General features: G+C 30.1%; 1 protein-coding gene across 1 annotated transcript in view; it reads right to left on the bottom strand.

Moving 5' to 3' along the window:
• Positions 1–20,302, bottom strand: part of LOC106680246 (protein rhomboid) — a 296,075-nt gene that overhangs the window by 181,902 nt on the left and 93,871 nt on the right. The gene's annotated exons all lie outside the window — the stretch shown is intronic.

The raw sequence follows: 20,302 nt of genomic DNA on the forward strand, positions 1-20,302 counted from the left end.
TTTTTCCCCTCTCTAAATGATGGTTGTTGTCTTTTTGTTTTTATAGCTCTGATGAAGACCTGAAAATCAGGTCGAAACGTCGGCATAAATAAATATTTTTTTGTTTATTTATGTAGTTATGTTGTTTCTTTGCTGACCGCACCCCCCGACCATCTTCTCCAATCAGTAATTTACGGTCAACTATATACACCTTATTTAAAACATTTTTTAATTGTTTTGATTTTACATTTTTTTTGTTTAGTTTATTATGGTTTATTAATAAAGCTTTCATGATTTGGTTACAATTAATAGTTTCATTTTATCAACTAAAAAATCCAACTAGTGGTCCGCGGGATTTAAATTATGAATTTACTAGTCCCTGAGGTCAAAACGTTTGGCGGCCGCTGTTCTACACAAAACGGAACCACGCAGCAAAGATCAATACATTCCGTTATTTTGGTATACATGGATCCCTCAGTGACAAGAATTCTCGTGTTGGCCAATGAAGAGGACAAAATATACTTGTATTTCCTACACTAAAATACTAACAATTGTGGAATTGATCTATCAATACATAACAATCTATTGAAAGCATATAAATAAATGTTTAGGGGCATTATTGTCAGACATGGACCAATCTGTCAAAATAAGAAAGGGAATGGAAAATGATAAAGACGGCGGTGGAATGGAGCGCAGAGATGATGGATCCCGTGGTGCCGGCGACATCAGAGGCCTGGTGACAAAGGTGTGCTGACAGGGCGGCTCCATCTGACGGCTACAAAATTATTTTCTGTAATTTGGTACCGAGGAGATGATTTTTTACCCCAGCCCTCTCCCAGATTAGGATGAAATGTCCGTAAGACGTCTAGGGTGGCCTCCTGGGGTCTCTTTAGTATACTTCTCTCTCGCAAAAAAATTAATATTTTTTTATTAGTTCCCTTTCATTGCCTTATACCCAATGTCCACCCACCGCTGTATAGTTTCCTTCATTTAATGGCCGTCTACCGACTGCGAGGGAACCTCCCAAATGGAGGAACGAAAAACCTTTTCTTCTCAGTTATTTTATTTATTTACTGAAATTTACAATAAAAAAAAAATACAATAAGTAAATGTGATTAAATGTTTCAGAACACACTGATTGATACTTTATTTACTCCTTAAAATAAGAAGACCCCGTGGCGATCATCTTTTAATACGCCTCGGAAGACTATCAGAGATTGTTAAGGATAAAAGATTAAGAACTAAAGGGTTTGGGTGGGTATGAATTTTGGAATGAAAGGAGGTATATCTATTTCGGGCCAAATCTGCAACGAACGGGATATAGAGGTCATTATGGATGAGTTTATTTGTGACGTAGTAAGGAGCATTCAGAACTACACAGAGGATTTTGGATTGTAAGGATTGGATATGGGAGGAATTTGATGGTTTGGTGGAACCTCAAAGCTCAATTCCGTTTGTTCCTATAGATTTGAGTATCATAGTGTATGACAGTTATTTTTAGTAAATGGGATTTTTTTTTTTTTTCCATACCCTCCTGTAATGATTTTAGTGGGTATTTGGTACGTACATATAGGAGGTATGCTATATGTATAGCTGGGTGTTAAGGATACCTTGGATTGCCTTTTGGCAAAGTAAATGGGTAGTTTAGAGCGTCTGTGAAGTAGGTGTAGTAATCCAAATCTACGAGCAATTTCTTGTAGTTTCAGTGTAATATGGGAATTCCAAGTAAGTCTCTTGGCGTGATGGAGCCCTAAGTACCGAATCTGCCCAACAGGTGTTAGTGGGATATTGAAGAAATCTATGGTAGGTACCATATTCTACGAACGAATGAATGCCTCAAATATAGAGAACATTTTTTAAAAATCAATTCCATTAAAATGAGAGATTTCGTGATTTTTTTTTTTTAATTTTTGAAAGTCCTAATTAAAATATATAAATAATAGTAACGTTAATGTTATATCATTTATAAAAAATACAGAAATGTCCTTACTTTTAGTAAATAAAATATTCTTGTAATCCAATATTTTTTTCCGATTCATATCAAATGTTTACCAATTTGTTCAAATTAAAGTTTAAGATAATGACAAAGATTGTATCATCAATTAACTGAGAATCTTGAACTGAGAAGGTAATATCAAGATTTCTTCGAGGGGGGACGTTACTCGATATAGAAAGATATTTTAGTTGGGAATTAATCAGTTTTGGATATGATTTAAGAGCATTTATGATGGCCTATGCTTTTTGGCGTAGTTCCCGGACCGCTGTTGATATCGGCAATAAAACTTCTTCTAAAAACTATTAAGCCTATACTTAGAAACGTAGCTTATTAATACGTAACGTTAATCATTCACAAGTGTTTGTTACAGCCAAAACTGACCCTCGACTACAAATGAGGCGAAGAATAACAAAACCAGCCAAGAGCATTTTCTTTTTTTGTAAATTAACAGTTTTGATACTAATTTATAATAAGGTGAAATAATATTTTCCAGAATTAGAATAATATACTCGTATTTAACTATTTTGGGGAGAAATTATTTTTATTTTCTTTCTGTAATTTACCTCCTTATGATCTAGCACTAAAACAATAATAACTAAGCAAAAATAGAAAATAAACATGGTTTCTTATGGAATTGAACGCCTTGAATAAGGTAAAATACAGAAAAAAAAACAGTCTTCCGCTGCTTTTTCGGGGAAAATTGCTTTTAAATTAGAAAATTTAATTCTTCTTTTAGATATAGTTTTTTAAATATTTAGAAATATGAAGTGTTATCACTGTTAAATTTTCTGGCGCCCTGAAATCTACAACGTATGAAGAGCCAACCGAAAAAATATATATACTGTTAAATGCTTTATTATAATTGTTTAATTGTATTTAGACGTTAATTAATATTTTTTATTAACAATAAACCTAATTAAATTAATTTAAAACAGTTAATTGAAGAATTTTATTTCATTTTCAAATTTCTCTCAAATAAAGATTTATTTTAAATCTTAAAGTCCGAGGAATGAAGAAGTATAGCAAAGATGTGATTAAGTAAACTACTGTGGGTAAAAGTTAAACCATGATAAACAATTAAACATTTATTTTGTTTTTATAAAACAAATAGTGTTCTATCATTGGGTATCAAGATAATGGAAGTTAGTAACCGAATTTGAGTGAACTGCGAAAAAAAGTGGAAAAATTAATATATTTGCAAACTACCTTTTTCATTTAAGTAAACAGGAAATAACTTGTTAAATTTTAATATAGTATAAACATCCTGGATTCCGCCAAGATATCAGCTCTGACTTTTTAAATTGGTGGTTTAATGGTGAAGCGGTAAGTTGGCACGAATCAAATATGATTAGCGTGTTTATCTGGTTCACTGGTCCTGAATTAAATAAAGGTTTCACCTCTGAAAACACAAAGGTGTAATCACATAGCACTGGTACTTCCTTCAGCGCTGAGAACTAACAATAACAGTCAACAACTGAAGCAAACAATTTTAATTAACAGCAGTAGTTTGAAGAGCTGGTCGATACAATAATACTTTACCACAGCTAATTAAATCTATATAGATTAAAATTGGGTAATTAAGTCAGTGTTGCGTAAACAGATACAGTTTTACAAGCTGATTATTACACTATATACATTAATCTCCCAAGCCTGTACCGTGGCCGGAGACTTTTAAAATAATCTCCTGGAAATCAGACCTGACAAAGTCCCAAGAGAACTCCCGAACTGACGGCAATACTCGAACGGTGCCCCCGCAGAAGAATGCTCACCAGGAAGGAGGAAGATGAATGCACCACTCCAATAGGCCATGCTCGATTTAACTCCACCAACAGGGGAATATAATTGACTACCGAATCTTTCAGCAACACCGGCCGTGTCCTTTGTTCCTTCGAATAGAAATCTCGACTGGTTCGGGACGTTGTTCAAAACAATGAATAACATAAGTAGGGGCGGGTATAATAGCTAGAAACCAATACCGCTAACCGTCTAATATTGGGCGCTATTCTGCTCCACTCCAACGAATCAGACCAATAATTTGAGAAAAATATACGCAAGTATATTGATAGAATCGGTTGATTAAACCAATTAAGTAATTAAAACACAAATTCATACTCAACAAGTGTATTCGTTGAGTACCGTCTCAAAACTCAGCTGTGTCAAGCACCTCCAGTAAGGAGGATATTTCCTAACATAAGGTTCTTCAAAGTAGAGGCCTAAATTTATCACAAAATTTATGTTAAGCAGATGCTGCTAGTATTAACCTGAAGTTTTTCAATTAACTCCTGGAATATCAACCTCAACCAACCCTTTCAAAATTGACAAAAAATATTTTAAAGTTACTGAACCATCCATTTCCACTCAATCTCTCTACGAAATCTGGGTATGTCAATTGCATTTACATGGGTTCCGAGGAACGTGGGAATTGTAGGAATAAGATCTGCAACAGAAGCACTTGCGTTACCTTGAAGGAGTAAAGCAGTTTTAGTTCCATTAGAAATGAGCAAACCCTCAAAAAGGAAATTAAAGATAGATGGTAGCCTATGTGGAATGAAAGGATATTTTTAGTTACGTAAAAAATATAAAAAAGAAGGTTAAGCCCTTTGGCTCTCCCAACCGTAAATATCGTAAAAAAGGGGTCATTATTGACTACAATACGTGAAAAAAAATTTTAATAATAACATATATAAATAAGAAATAAATGGAGTTGATGACCTGCAAAATTTTACGCCATGAAGCAAAAAAGAATGAAGTAATTTATGCTAAGTTTATCAAGTAAGTCACTTTTAAAATCTCTAGTTTTAAAATCAAATTTGCATTTTTTGTATAAGATATTGTATTTCAAGGTTATTACTCCGTCCATAACTTTTTTGAATGAATTAATTTTTATTTACTAAAAATTATTTATATTTCCTATATTGTTGTATGTAGTATTCTGTTACTGTAGCCGTGAGTCAACCATGTAGGCGAAACTCTCCTGGATCCCGTTTCATAATAAACTACAAATTAATACTATTAGTCTTTTAGTTTGTACTTGGTACGATTTCGTTGACTTGTGCTATGCTGATTAGTATTTTTTTTTCTTTTTAATTTCTATAATACACTAATAGATGTTTCTATCAAGTAACAGAAAGTATAAACCCTGATACTTTCTTCATACATGCATTGAACTTTTTATACCTGTATTTATGAACTAATATTAGCTTCTATTATGAAACAGGGTCCAAGCGTCCACTCAGCCCTATAAACAGCATGATCTTGAAAAATTCATCTCCTTGTATAATCGTTGTTCTAAAAATAGTACTTCCTTGCAGTACTATAGTACTGAAACCTGACCCTTCAGAGGTTTTAGTGGCTCACATTATTATTATTATGGTCGGCTGTTCTCGCTATTGCAGGTTGAGTATCTGAGATGGGAGACCTAGAAGTCCTAGAAGATTTATTTTTTTCAAATATTTAAAAATGTTCGCACTACACGTGCAGTGTCTAAGAGAACTGACTGTCGAGCCTCTCTTAGCATGTCCATAGGCACCCCCAAACCATTCATGCCTCCCACTGTTGATTTTGGATGAGACCATTCGTTGATATTATGAATGGAGTAGTGGTAACACCTTCCAATTTATATATTTCTTTCAATTCTATCGCCAATTCCTGGTATTTTTTCACTTTTTCTCCCACAGTGGAGCTTATATTGTTATCATTGGGGATCCCAACATCAATAAGTTCTGCTTTCTTTTTTCTTAGGTCTATAAGGAGGATGTCTGGCTTATTATTGCATACTGTATGGTTCGTAATTATTGATTCATCCCAATATAGCCTGAGAGAACCTTTTTGGAGGAGTTTATTTGGGTGGTACTTGTAATAAGGGCTCTTATCTTCAATTAGGTTGTACTTCACAGCCAGAGCCTGATGCAAAATTTTGGCCACATTGTTGTGCCTCTGCAGATATTCAGTACCAGCCAGCACTCCACATCAACCAGTGATATGTTGGATTGATTCGAGCGTTACTCAGCATAATCGACACTTGTCTGGTGTTGTTGCGTCTTTTAACATATGCTTCCTATATGATCTCGTGGTCATCACTTGATCTTGTATAGCAACCACAAATCCATCTGTCTCGGAGAATAGCTTTCCAGCTTTTAACCATTATTATTATTGTACTCTTGTATAGCAGTTGATACCACATTAACTCACGGCTTGAGTGGAGAAGATAGATGGACGTTGTCAGAACTGCAATAGTATATTTACAAAAAGCCTCGGCGCCACTGCCGTTACAACCTTAATTAAAAAAGTCCCCATTGGATGGGCTTCGCTATTACCTTACTACCTGAAAAGACAACTTCTCCGCATCCAAACAACTTATCACCGGTACCTTGATAATCCAATAAATTTAAATGAAACACTGTTTGACCTTTCATTTCTGATAATCATACGATACAATTCTCTGGAAATAAATCGAAAAATCCATTAGTAATTTTGCAAATTAAAATAAATTCTTTAATATAGGAAATAAATCATTTAATGACGTAGACATGAATAAAACTAAGAAGAAAATAACAGCTAAAAACTTATCAGCAGTTGAGCCAGACAGTGAAAAAGTACGAAGCCTACTCAAAGACAGAATCATGATCGGGAAGGAAAACGATTGGTGAAAATTTGTACAGTCATTAGAGAAGAGGAAACTCTAAAGTAGGCTGGGGCCTTTCACCCAAACAATTCGTAAAACTTTTTTTTTCTTTTATTGAAGAGCAACTTTCTTCTTCCCCTGGCGATAAACTTCTTAAATAACGTGACGAGAAGAAAAGAGGTCGAAATGCAGCGGTGCACTAGAGCAAATCCCATTGTATCGATGGCCAGAAGAAACATTACGATTGTTTGTATTTCTCACTTCTTTTATCATCGTTTAGTTCTCTCCTTCCGATTCCTCTACCGATTTTCTGTTCCAATGGATTCAGGTGAACAGTAACAATGACAGATCTTAAAATATATAAAAAAATAAATAAATAATTTCAGCAAACGAACGATTTTAGAGATCCTTTAATCAAATGCCAACCATAGATGGGCAAAAATTAGCTATAGTTAAAAACTAATAGCTAAAATTGCCATGGATACAATCCTAATTCATGAATGAACCATTGATAATTAAATATCGTATTCATGGCAACATACACAATTTCTCCTTATGAGAATTCTAAGATCAAATTTCAAATCAGGGAGTTGTGGTGTCAGATTTACCTCATGTATGCAGCGGCGCCGGTTAAATATCGGCCTAAGCGGATTGAATTTTATTTCGTATCGGACCCACAGAATAAATACTCGACTCTCCCACTTTGTTTAGAATAGGCTAATTACCTCTAGGATAAGCTCTCTCTGTCATATAAGATATAACAAGGTAGAGGGTTAAAAAAAAAAGTACAGTTCTTCCAAGAATTTACTATTTACTGATAAACAACGCTTCAAATAAACGTCTGCTAAAACAAAACGTAAGTACTATATGACCTCTAATAAAATTAAACATAATAATTCCAGGACTAAATTTCGGATTCAATCAGTCGATATAATTTATGGTAATCATGTAAAATGTTTAACATAATTATATCTACAAATAGTTATTAGGAGATTAATCGAGTTCTGGAATTGTTTGAGCACTTTTCCTCCGTCGAAGAGTTAGGCCAATGAGATTGACAAAGGAAGGACTTAGATATAAATTTTTTTATTGTTTTAAATTTGAGCTGAGGAGCAGCAAGTGTGAGCTGAAGAGCAGTAAATTTGAGCAAGACAGGGTTAGTATCATCCTTAGTACCTACTCCAATAGCCGGTCACAAAGGACAGCCTATCTATAGTCACCCTCTTCCAGGAGCAGCGGGTATAATTAACTTAAAGCATTCGTTCCAATGTCGCTAAGGTGCTATTTATCTTAGCCACAAGGCAGAATTATTAGTTTATCATTATAGCTGTTTTAATATAATATTTTCAGCTAATAGTTCATAAAATCAAAAAAATATTGGAAGGAATAACAAGGGTGCTAATGAAATGGTTTTGAACTCTTGTAAGAAGTCCATAAGGGATGGGATTTTTTCTTTTTGTCTTATTTTCGACAAAAATAACAAACAATGAAATAAACTACAGTACATTTTATATTCCGTAATCCAACAACATGGTTTTGGAGGTTTGTGTGTGTTAGTTGGGATATTGGCAATATTTGGGAACTATTGGGGACAATATCATAAACTTGGGAATGAATTTCAACCAATATTTCATCCTGTCCATAGGACATCCCTTTTGGGTATCTCGCCTTTGGTCGCCATATTCAAGCATTGATGAAACAATCAGACTACTATACATAAATTTTCTAAGCACTAACCAGAGAGGAATACAACCTTTGTGATGGAGTTATGCAAATCACAATTTGTGTTTTCACGTTATAATCTGTATTGTTTTGACCAATTTTCAACAATGTTGGAAAAGAATATAAATCACCTAAATGATTTTACTTTATGTTTTTTCGAAACACATTCACCATCAATGTCTGGATTATTTCATCTGAAACTCATCAGTTCTGCTCAATATTCTGTTTTTTATTGCAAGTTTTAGGACTTTTCAATGCATAAAAATCTGCATACAGAGTTTCGAGTAATCTTTCGAAACTGAAAAGAATATGCTTCGCTAGTGATCTATGCATTTTTCATATTGCAAGATTAAAAATGTTTAATGTATAAATTAATATTCAAATAGGAGTAAAAGTCATATGTAGATCGTGAGATTAACCTCGTTGCGTCGTTAATTAAAGAGGTCAAGGTGTTTCCAGGAAAGATTTAACCGTGAAACGAGCTGGAAAGCAGAAAGAGCTCGAGAGGAAGGAGACCTTAAAGAGGGGCAAGAAGAGCGTGTATGAGTTGATGCTCGGACCACACAGCCACTAATCGTTAATGGATCTTTAAACAGTACCTAGTGCCTTGTCTTTCTTTCTCTCCTCCTCTCCCAACCTCTCTGCTAATAGCCTCCATGGGGACAATTTTTATCCAATCTTGTAGTAACTCTTCATAACTAGCTACCTCAGAATAGTTATCAGTTTCGAAGCAGAGCGATTCAAACTCATTTTGCTTTTTTATAAAAATCAAAAACAAGCCAACGTTTGAACAAAAATAATGCTTCTTAGCCTTGTACTACGAAATGAATAAAGATAATTAACGAAAAAGTATAGTCCAGTAAAATAGCAACCTGGAAGTTCTTACAAACTAATTTCTTTAAATGGATTCTAAATGCGTACTCCCCCCGAGGATAAGTAGGACTAGTAAAGCAATTATCTTTAAAATGGCTGCTATATATTTTAATTTTATAGCCGATAATACCTTAAGTATAACCAGTAACTTGAGCATGTAAATGTTTTATTTTTAAAGTATTAATTTTAGAGTGCACTCCAATTTAACTTAGATCAGATTTACTAAATGTATTATAATGTACAGTTGTAAATAGCAATAAATAAATATTTAAAAAAAAGTATTAATTAAACAAACATTTTTATATAACATTTATACTATACATGTAATATAGTATATCATACTCGATTTATAATAAACCTATTTTTACCCACCGTCGTTGTACAGGTGTAGTGCAGTGAATTTTTCTATTTGAAAATTTATAGTGGAACCACAATAAATGATGATATTTACCACAAAGGATTCCCAAATTGTTGGTTTTTCGTTACTTGGGAAAAAACATTGGTATTTGAAAAAATATATCTTGGAAAATATTGAACATAAATAATTCCATTCTGGTTCAATTTCAAATTCCTTAATGCACTATAAAGTAGTTTATTGTATTAAGAATAATAATTTTCATGGTATTTGTTGAAATAAATCCATAAAACGATTTTTGTTTTGTTTTTTGGAAACAAAATAGTGGTTTCGGAAAAACTCTATCTCTTAAATTATTCATCATAAAGAGCTCCTATTTTTATATCCTATTTAGGGCTCAAATTGAGTTTCATTAAATGTCCTTAAAGAAGTTTATTGTTCTAAGAATATTAATTTTCATGATATTTACAAATATAAATTCATCATTTTTTTTTCTCGTTTTTTGTAACAAAATGTTAATTTAAAAAAAACTATACCTCGATTTATTCGTAATTCGTAAGTGAATTATTAGTCATTATAATTATATTATAAGAGCTCTATTAAGGTTCAAATTGAAATTCCTTAAATTAATTTTATTATCAAGCTTTTTTTTTTTACAAACCTAAAAGCAAGCAGAAAATAAACCTAGATCATTAAGGAAAATGTATATATATTTATTTTAAAATAATATATAAAAGTTGAAAATGTATACATAAATAATTGAAAATTATGAACCACTATAATCAGTGCTATCTTTACTCTTTGCCCCCCTCCCCGAAATGTAAAAAGCTCCTTATCCCTATGATAAACTTCTAGTGAATGAATAATATACTTTTTAATAAATGCTTTTTACTTTTCAAATGTTAATAAAATAATGATTTGAACTACAATGATTTATAGTTTTATGCTTATTTCTGTCGGAACTCAAAGTTAGAAAGGAAAATTAATTCCCTAATCTGGGAGGGAGCCGAAAGCTTAAAGTGCGCTTTGTTAAAGACGCCTTGCCTAAGTCATAACCAATGACCGTCATTGTGTTTTAGCAATCTTCGAGTCTACATCTATTTAACACTATTTCAATTATAACAACCCCATGGTATCCTATCTTCCATTGATCCATATCAGAATATTTCTGTTCTTTACCTTCTTAACACCCACATTATTAGCATATTTACACGCAAATAAATCTATTTGATAATATGAAAATGGTGAATGAGTAATAACCTTCCTTGTTTAAATTATATTAGTTTTTACAAAGATAACAACATTTAGGGGTTATCCTCCATCTTCAGGTTACTAGAAACAAATTATCAAAATTAACACATGGTTACAACATTAACCCTATATCACATTACACTACATCACTACATTCATCATTTTCATATTAGTTTCTAATAAACTCTTTCAGTAGAAGATATTAATTTAAAATATATATATATTTCCATTTTCTGTGTTCATTTTTTATACCTAGAAATAAGTTGTAAACATGACGAAGGTTTCATTTGACTTTTTTTTTAGAAAAACAGGAATTTTTACTTTAAAGAATATGTTAGATACTACTTTCTACATAGCAGCTAGTTCAATTTTTCCAAAACTTATATTTGGGTAGTTTTCAGAAGTTGAAATGAATTGAATGAACTTTCCAATCTAAAATAGGTATAAAATAATCATTTTTCAGTTTTTCTTGAATCCGTATGTTCTTATTGTAATACCTTCATCCAATCAAGTAATGAATTATCATTAACTTTAGAAAAGTGTAAAAATAAACCCGATAAAAAATAACGGACTACAGAAATCTGAAATAAATTAAGATATAGGACACTCACAGAAACCAACAAAATTCCTGAAAATGTCATTAAAATTGGATTAATGATAGCAGATTTAAGTATTAATGATAAGTGGCAATAGGTATTATGTCCGTCACATGGTTCTTGTTTACACTTCAAAATCAAAGATATAAAAGAATAATTAAATAATAAAAAGAAATAATTTAAAAAATATTTCTGCATTCTTAATTATTTAACTATTAAAATTAATTTTTATTAATTATAAAATTATTTTTAATAATTTTAAAATATTACTGCAGACTCCATTCATAATTATACCTGAACTAAGACTGACAAACTAAAAACCAAATATTCACGCCTTAATACACAATAGATGAAGATCTAAGTAACTCTTAAAAATGATTTCTATGATCTAATGGTGGTATATATTAAACTTGAGTATTTTACAATAAAAATTATTGAAATTAGAAAATATTAAAGTGCATAAAATACTATTATATTTTGGTTTTTTTCACATAGAATATACATTCTAAATGTGAAAAAAATTTTAATTTTAAAAATTAACTCTGTATTTAAATGCATATTTATAATGTAAAAAATGATGAAAACTTACGTTACCTATACAGAAACTAAATATAAGCTAATTCCCCACAAGTTAGGAAACTCACCATTATATTATATTATAAAACCGTAAATTCATATTTAATTTTTAAAAATTATATATTCGCATTATTTATTCATTTAAATATAAAAATATCCAATATATTCTCCAAGCCAAATTCTATGGAATGTAAATCGTAATTTTTCATTTTGATTTTTAAATGGTGCTTTTAAAATTCATTTAACCCCTATAGCAGTTCAGTATTATTCCACAAGAGGCGCTAGCGCTTTCAAGTGGTTTGCAACGCTATCTATAAACACCACTTGAAACCAATAATTCTTAAGTCTGACAAACAATTCCAGACAAATTACATCAAAATTTCTATAAATAATAAATTATCCTGTTCAAGCTGCCACAATAATTAAATTAATTAAGTAGGCTAAAAATACAAAATTTTCCAAAAGTATTTAAAAAAAAAATAAATATCTTATTCAGTGGGTCATTGAAATGTCAATTATATTTTCTTCTTTCTTTTTTTTTTTTAAATATTAAACTATTTGCACTTATTTATTTACCTTAATATAAACTTTTAAATTGATTCAAAAGAGATTTAAGAGATTACTTAAATACCATTAAAAGAATATTAGCCTAAATCTGATAGTACAAGCAGATCAGAATATATAAATTTTTCATTTCATAAAATGTAACTAATTAAATTTCAACATTCAACAAACAGCTTAGAAAAAAAAACATAAAATATATGGGAAAACTTTGTATGTGCTAAGTGAAGTATTGAAACCCATAACAAAAAATTAATGTACTTATATAGGTGAACAGCAAGCTACTCGTAGATAAAATAAAATGAGTTTGCTACTTAAAGACAATTGATGAGTACTAACATAACACTGATAAAATATAGATTTTTTTTTTTATTACATTTCAAATATTCCACATTTAGGTCAGTTACAACAGAATAATAAATTCAACTTTATCATTACTGGAATTTAACAAATTATGAATATTTAAAAATAAGAACATATGACAAGAATAAGTTGGATAAAAAATGATAATTAGAAGGAATGAACATCCAGAAAAGTGAAGAGGAAAAAATCGCCAACGAAAAAATTCAGATGTTTTGTAAATCTTTTGTAAGGCATTAACAAACAATTAAATAAATCTGTCATATACCAATAGTTGTGAATAAAACAAAATGTTGTAGGGAAGTATCTTAAGAAACAAATTTTAAAAGGAAACTCAGAATTTTCAGTGGACCAGTATGATCTTGGTCTGTAGGTGTTGACTATTATTTTGTAGTGAACCCCAGTAACAAATGTCAACCTTTCCACTCTGGCTATGATAATGTGATAAATAATGTTAAATTTAATAAACAACAATTATTTTAAAATACATAGGAAAGCCAAGAACTATTGCTAAAATGATGTTTTTGTTAGTTTCAATCATCTGAGAGTTGAATGGATACTTTTTCCCAAATAAAGTTTTATTGAAATCCACTAATGTCATTGAATACATTTTTTTACATGTTTGCAGCCAATAATGTTTAATTTAGCCTATTATTATCGACCAACCTACTCGTTTATTTAATTTATTTCCAATCTCACAAGAGGTTATAATGTATACAAGGTGTGAAACAGAGTGTGGAAAGAATGAACTTGTAGTAAGGAGGGAATATATTTTTAATGTAAAGGAATCAGCCAATTATACAACAAATATCTATTTGTCTATCACAACAAGATAAATATCAAACTATAACATAAAACAGAAAGCATAACATATACTTAGCATTTTAATAACCTAATATCTTATACTTGAAAATAGGTATTTTTTTAAACATTCAAATGATCCAAGAGCAAGTTCAATTTGTTAATATATGATAATCTAAATAAATATAGTTTATAAGGAGAAGTTGGTTAGGAACGTGGACGATGAAAAGAAAACAAACTATAAGTAAAACTTGTGTTCACTCTTCACTGAATGCAACCTTAAAGAATATCTCCTGATACTAAATATAGTAGCAGCAATATCCAGACCATTAATTATAGTTGATCGCAATATGTTTTGTAAAAAGTAAGTAATAAAAATGCTAATCGAGTAATAATCATTTATTATATTTTTTTATACATTTTTATTATAAGTCCTATTCATATAAAAATAGAAAAAAAAAAAAAAGGAAGATGTTTCAATGTGGTTTTACAGTAAAATAATAAGATCGTGCAAAATTAGTTGTCGATATTTTTAAAAAATTACAAAAAACATAAATACTAACATATTCCATATAAATTTTAATATTTTCCCACTGGAATTTGATCCAGAGAGATGATTAGTAGTTAAAAGTTCATGGAAAGAACCAGACTTGGGTCATTTGACTTGAAAATTCATTCAGTAAAAAATAATGAATGACTTAAGTAGCATTACAAATAAAAATCATTCATTACTTATATGATTAAAATCTTATTCATATAAGAGGAATATATCCTACATTGCCTATTTTAATTTTCAAATGAGTAAACTTATTACCCTCAGATAATCTTTAAATATTTTATTTTATACGTTGTAAAAAATCTAAAATAAATTAGAAAAAAGGTATCAGTAAAACTTTGAAAATAAATAATTTATTCACTATTTTATAAATTTATAAATTTATTAATCATTATTTTTTAATTACACATAAAGGTGATTCTTTTGCAATTAAAAAAAATATTTTCAAGTTTCTAAAGAAGTTACAATAAAACTCATCATTAAAAATATGCATAATCGACGAGAAGTCAATCAAAAACTAAAAATTATACAGGTAATGAGCGTACTAAGCTAAACAAAACTTCATAGCTCTCAAAAATGTTTGTAAGGCCAAAATTTCCATGTCTCACCCGAAATAGATAATGTCTTCCTATTTTCTTGACATACAGAATCTATTTTGTGTATAATTAATTTATCGATTGCAGTTGAAAAGTTTTACATCACTATAGTTAATTCCTTGTTTCATATCATAAAGCTCGAAAAAAATACCTTTTTCTAGCTTTGTTTCACATTAAGTAAGTAAATTTCATTGGAGAGGTTCGGTCATCTTAAAACTATTATTACTAGATAGTAAGGAGTACAGAGATCATAACTTGCTGAGACATCATATTTACGAAAGACTCTACAATATAAAGAAATATCAAAGCAAACTTAAATAATCATCAATATAAAACAAAAATGACTCTAAGGACAAACAGGATATCAAACAGAGTAATTTTGAGATATTAATCTAACACTAAAAAAAAAAAGTTTATCTACTTTCATTTAATAATTATTTAAAATTAATAATATATACACTAAATCAAATAATCTTTATTAAACAAACTTGTATATTTGACTTAACATCATTTTTTGCTCCAACTAAGGCAAGAGGAGAGGGCTGTCCTACAGTAACTAACATGTTGCCAGGGGCAAGAAGAACAAGAAAAATTCATAGGGTCTACAATAAAAGAAACTCCCATAGATTTGAACCAGCTTCTCTTCTAATACGAGAATACTGAGGTGATCACTCAACACGCTTGGATCCCCCTTATTTGTTTAATAATTAATAATAATACTAATGACTACCTGAATGTAGAGCACTTAAAAAAAAAAAAATAGATCATTGCTTCTGTTTCACTCATCTTTCAAAGCAGAGATTATGAAAAATAGAATTGGCCTAATGTGTTTCATGTTATATTAATCACATTCAATACTTTACAGAGTAAACCAACAAATTAAGAAGTTTTAAAAACTATTGGCTGTTCCAAGTTACTAAAATTATACAACAGAATGGAAGAAATTATATGATGAAGGTGTCATGTTAGAAACATGAATCCAAGAAAAATTGAATTTAATGATTTTAATTCATATTTCTAAATTAAGTTTTAATCTCTGAAAACTACCGCAATATAAGGTTTAGAGAAACTAAACAAGAGCCTATCTTAAGAGGAGTATTTGAAGTATTTTAACAAAAATCCATATTTTTCCTTAAACATTACAAAGCACCTCCATCCACTCATGTCTTCAACCATTGTTTTCTTACTTCCATCACACTTCAATTAACAATTTTACCATTTTTTTTTTATTGGTGTTTTAAGGAATTAATCTCAACTTTCAGTGTAAGATGAAATCAATCAACAAAATTTGTAACCAACCATGGAGGTGTTAGGCAATTTAAATGCAATATTAAAGATAATAAACACATGATACATATGAATGTATTCCATAACAACACAATTAAAGTAGGGAGAAGGTCAGTTTTTAAATTATATTACAACTACATTTTCATAAACAAGAACTGATAGATTGTCTTCTGCTCACCTATTAGTCTCATGAGCTGTACACTTTATCGGACCCTGTTTTCAACATTAACTACTGCTTTCATAGGAGCATCATATCGACACTTGTTGGACTATGTAATGATGATTAGCCAGCTGACTATTCATATCACAGTGAGTTAACACAGAATGCAACTATTGAAAAAGAAATATGTTACTATCATAATGTAATAACAATACTGTAACCTCAATTCTTCAAAAACTGATGAAATATTCTACTTATTTTGAATAAACATACATTTTTTCAATATTTCTTTTGAATTGGAACAATTAATAATCAGGTGAGTTTTAATATTTAAAGAAAATGCTGATTCATGAGTCTTGAGTTTTAAATGAAAATAAAATGAGCTAGATTATTGTATTATGAGAATGATTCCAATTATATCCCCATAGAGAGTGGTTTTGTCCATTAATAGTTAATTCAAGAGTGCGCCTGCAGACATCAACAATTGCAATACAAAATTAAATCTTCTAAATAGAATCTATCCTTATAATGCATCATAAGGTGAATGTGAATTGTAAAATGGACAATAGAAAAAAAATATTTAACTAAAATGAAATCATGTTCAAAGGTTTCTTGTGATCAACAAATATTAATTTTAGTTTTTATTAAAATATTTGAAGAGCTCCCTAAAAAAGATCCTAAAAAACTTTCTTGAAATTTTTCAAGGATAAGTAAAATAAATCTTACCTTTAATCAAATAAATATAAATTCAGTTTTGGCATATAAAAGCTTTCGTTAAGGATTATTGACTGATGACTGACTGATTATTGGCTATCTTTATTGTTATCACCCGTTAGAATTGTTCAGGAAGAAGTTTTTTACGTTAAAAAATTGATTTGTAAAGTTTCGTAGAGGGAACTATTTTGGAGTGCGCCTTTCATCTATCAAAGCAATTCTGTTTCATTTAACACACTTGGTAGGACTCCTAACTACAGTTTTCTGATAACTTTTTACAAGATTTTTCGAATTGGCAGTAATATAACTTTTTACTTATAGATGAGATAATATGTCTGGAAATAAAGAATTATTTCCACTGTAATTAAGGGGAAATTATTTTTATTGCAAAATAAAGATAATGAGTGTATCCATGATAATATATCAAACGCTTAACACTGCTATAGGTTTAGCTTTATTTTTTTTATACAAATTGTAAAACCAAAATCATGACATAGATATAAGGGAATATCACTTCCTAGTACCCAATATGTTTAAAAACTACACACAGCAATCATGAGTGTACATAATAAGGATTAAATAAAATATGATTTTATTTGAATATTAATATTGTTATGTGGTTTTACCCACATTAATTTGGGATCATACACATCTCTTTAATACAAATTCTTAGTACATGTCTAAGCACATCTAATTAACTGAATGATATCTGAAATTTGTGTAAAATACTGAAAGGACCAATAAATTTAAAAAAACTAAATTTACACAGAATGTTTTCAGTTTGAAGTCTTTATATTAAAAAAGATTTTTACGAACATGGTATGTTTTAAATAAAGATACAATACTTCAGTATAAATAATATTTTAATTATTTCTCTCTGTGATATAAGTATTCAATGGTTTTCTCCTTATATACCAGTATATCAAAATAGGAGGATAGCCCACCACTAAGACAGTTTTAATCATTGAGAAAAAAAAATACAAAACCTAATCTTTATTAAACAAAAAAGTAAAAAATGAGGGAAATTGTTTGTGCAGCTGTATAAATAACTCTTATTTTATACAGCTGAGACCTGGGCTCTAACAGGTACCCTAGAAAGCGGAATCAAGAGATTTGAAGGGAAAGTCCTCTGTAAAATTACAGGAGCGATCTGAATCAGAGTCTTAACACATGGAGGAGGAGAACTAACAGTGAACTGCTTACAGAGACTGATCAATCACTATCTCATAATATGGAGGCCAGGCAGTTAGGATGAAGAGGACATGTATCTCAAAGCAATCCATTAGGATGCCTCTACACTGCAATAAATGCCAGTATAGTTGGCAAGAGCCTCCCACGTGGGAGGCCAAAAACCAGATGGATAGACGGAATCCTCAAAAATGCGAAAGATTTTTCATAAGTTTGCATACAACAAACTGGAAAGCAATGGCCCAAGATAGGCAGGTATGGATGGCCAAAGATTCACAAGGTCTGTAGAGCCAACCAAAAAAGTATAATAAAATAAATCTTATTTATTTATAATCTTAATATTTTCTTGAGACTGGTAATTTTTTAATAAATAATTCAAACACTATCCAATTATAGTCTCAAAACTTTTTATTTCTTTTATACGTCCAACGTTTCGGCCAATCCGGCCATCTTCAGGGACAATCTCAATACCACTTTGAAAACATATAATTTAAACCACTCTAAAAACTTCATTCAGGCTATTCTGCCCAGGTCAAAACATTAATATCTAATTAGTCAATTATCCATTAAAACACAGTCAAATTTATTTATCTGCAGACACTATTAATAAACTTTTATCACAACCAGATAAATAAATTTGACTGTGTTTTAATGGATAATTGACTAATTAGATATTAATGTTTTGACCTGGGCAGAATAGCCTGAAGGAAGTTTTTAGAGTGGTTTAAATTATATGTTTTCAAAGTGGTATTGAAATTGTCCCTGAAGATGGCCGGATTGGCTGAAACGTTGGACGTATAAAAGAAATAAAAAGTTTTGAGACTATAATTGGATAGTGTTTGAATTATTTATTAATAAATCTTATTTTATTAATCCCCTAAAAACAAAATAACCTAATAAATGAAAGTGATTAACTGGAAGATTATTGATTGAGAGTGTGTATAGATGAATAGAATATGGTCCGGGTGCGGTCAAAAAAACTCAAATAGTAAATAATTATACTATTATTATTGAGCCGACGTTTCGCCCCACTTTGCAGGGCTTCATCAGGGCTAAAAAGATACAAAATGATACAATAATAAGATACAATGATAAGAATAAAAATACAAAGATAAGATACAATGATAAGAATAAAAATAAGTAACAATGCCAAGAGTAAAAACTTTTTATAAAAATACGTTATATTTTACGTATTTTTATAAAAAGTTTTTACTCTTGGCATTGTTACTTATTTTTATTCTTATCATTGTATCTTATCTTTGTATTTTTATTCTTATCATTGTATCTTATTATTGTATCATTTTGTATCTTTTTAGCCCTGATGAAGCCCTGCAAAGTGGGGCGAAACGTCGGCTCAATAATAATAGTATAATTATTTACTATTTGAGTTTTTTTGACCGCACCCGGACCATATTCCATTCACTAAAGTGATTAACCTTTTTTATTATTAAACTATGCCAATTATAAGAAAGATTTGACTATAATTTCTAAATACAACTTCTGAAATAAACATTTTCTGTAGTGAGCCAACAAGCTATGATGTATATGAAGTAAAATTAAGTTGAGATATAAAAATCTTCTAAATCAACCACTTTCAACCAACTTATCTCCCACACTTCAGCTACCGACATGCAACCACGATAGAGCACGGTGGTGACTTGATCCTACGAACATGAATCTCAGTGTCCACACTGTGTAGCTCTGGCTGCAAAGTGAAATGGATGCATACACATATATTTTTATTTATATAAATTGACTTTATGAACTCAAAACATAAATCTTTATTTCTCTTCAACATTAACATTAGCTGTTCACCAAGATCTTCTGCAAATCCTGTTTTTTTCAGGTCACATTAAACAGCTAATTAAAAGTATATTTCTTGTAAAAATCTAATTGGTTATCACAATTTCCTTTATTATTTCTATAAACTTGCAAGTTATACATGATTATAATAATCAAAGTGTATTTTCAATAATTTTAGAATTGTTTTGTGGTTACATCCAAATTTTAATAGTAGAATATGTTTCTGGAGAAAGTAAAATTTTTAAAAGTGGTTAAAAACAATGATAAAAAAAAAAAAAAAAAAAAAAAAAAAAAAAAAAAAAAA

The sequence above is a fragment of the Halyomorpha halys genome, unplaced genomic scaffold, assembly GCF_000696795.3.
Source record: "Halyomorpha halys isolate HHAL.00 unplaced genomic scaffold, Hhal_1.1 Scaffold251.1, whole genome shotgun sequence".
In the NCBI taxonomy this organism is placed as follows: domain Eukaryota; kingdom Metazoa; phylum Arthropoda; class Insecta; order Hemiptera; family Pentatomidae; genus Halyomorpha; species Halyomorpha halys.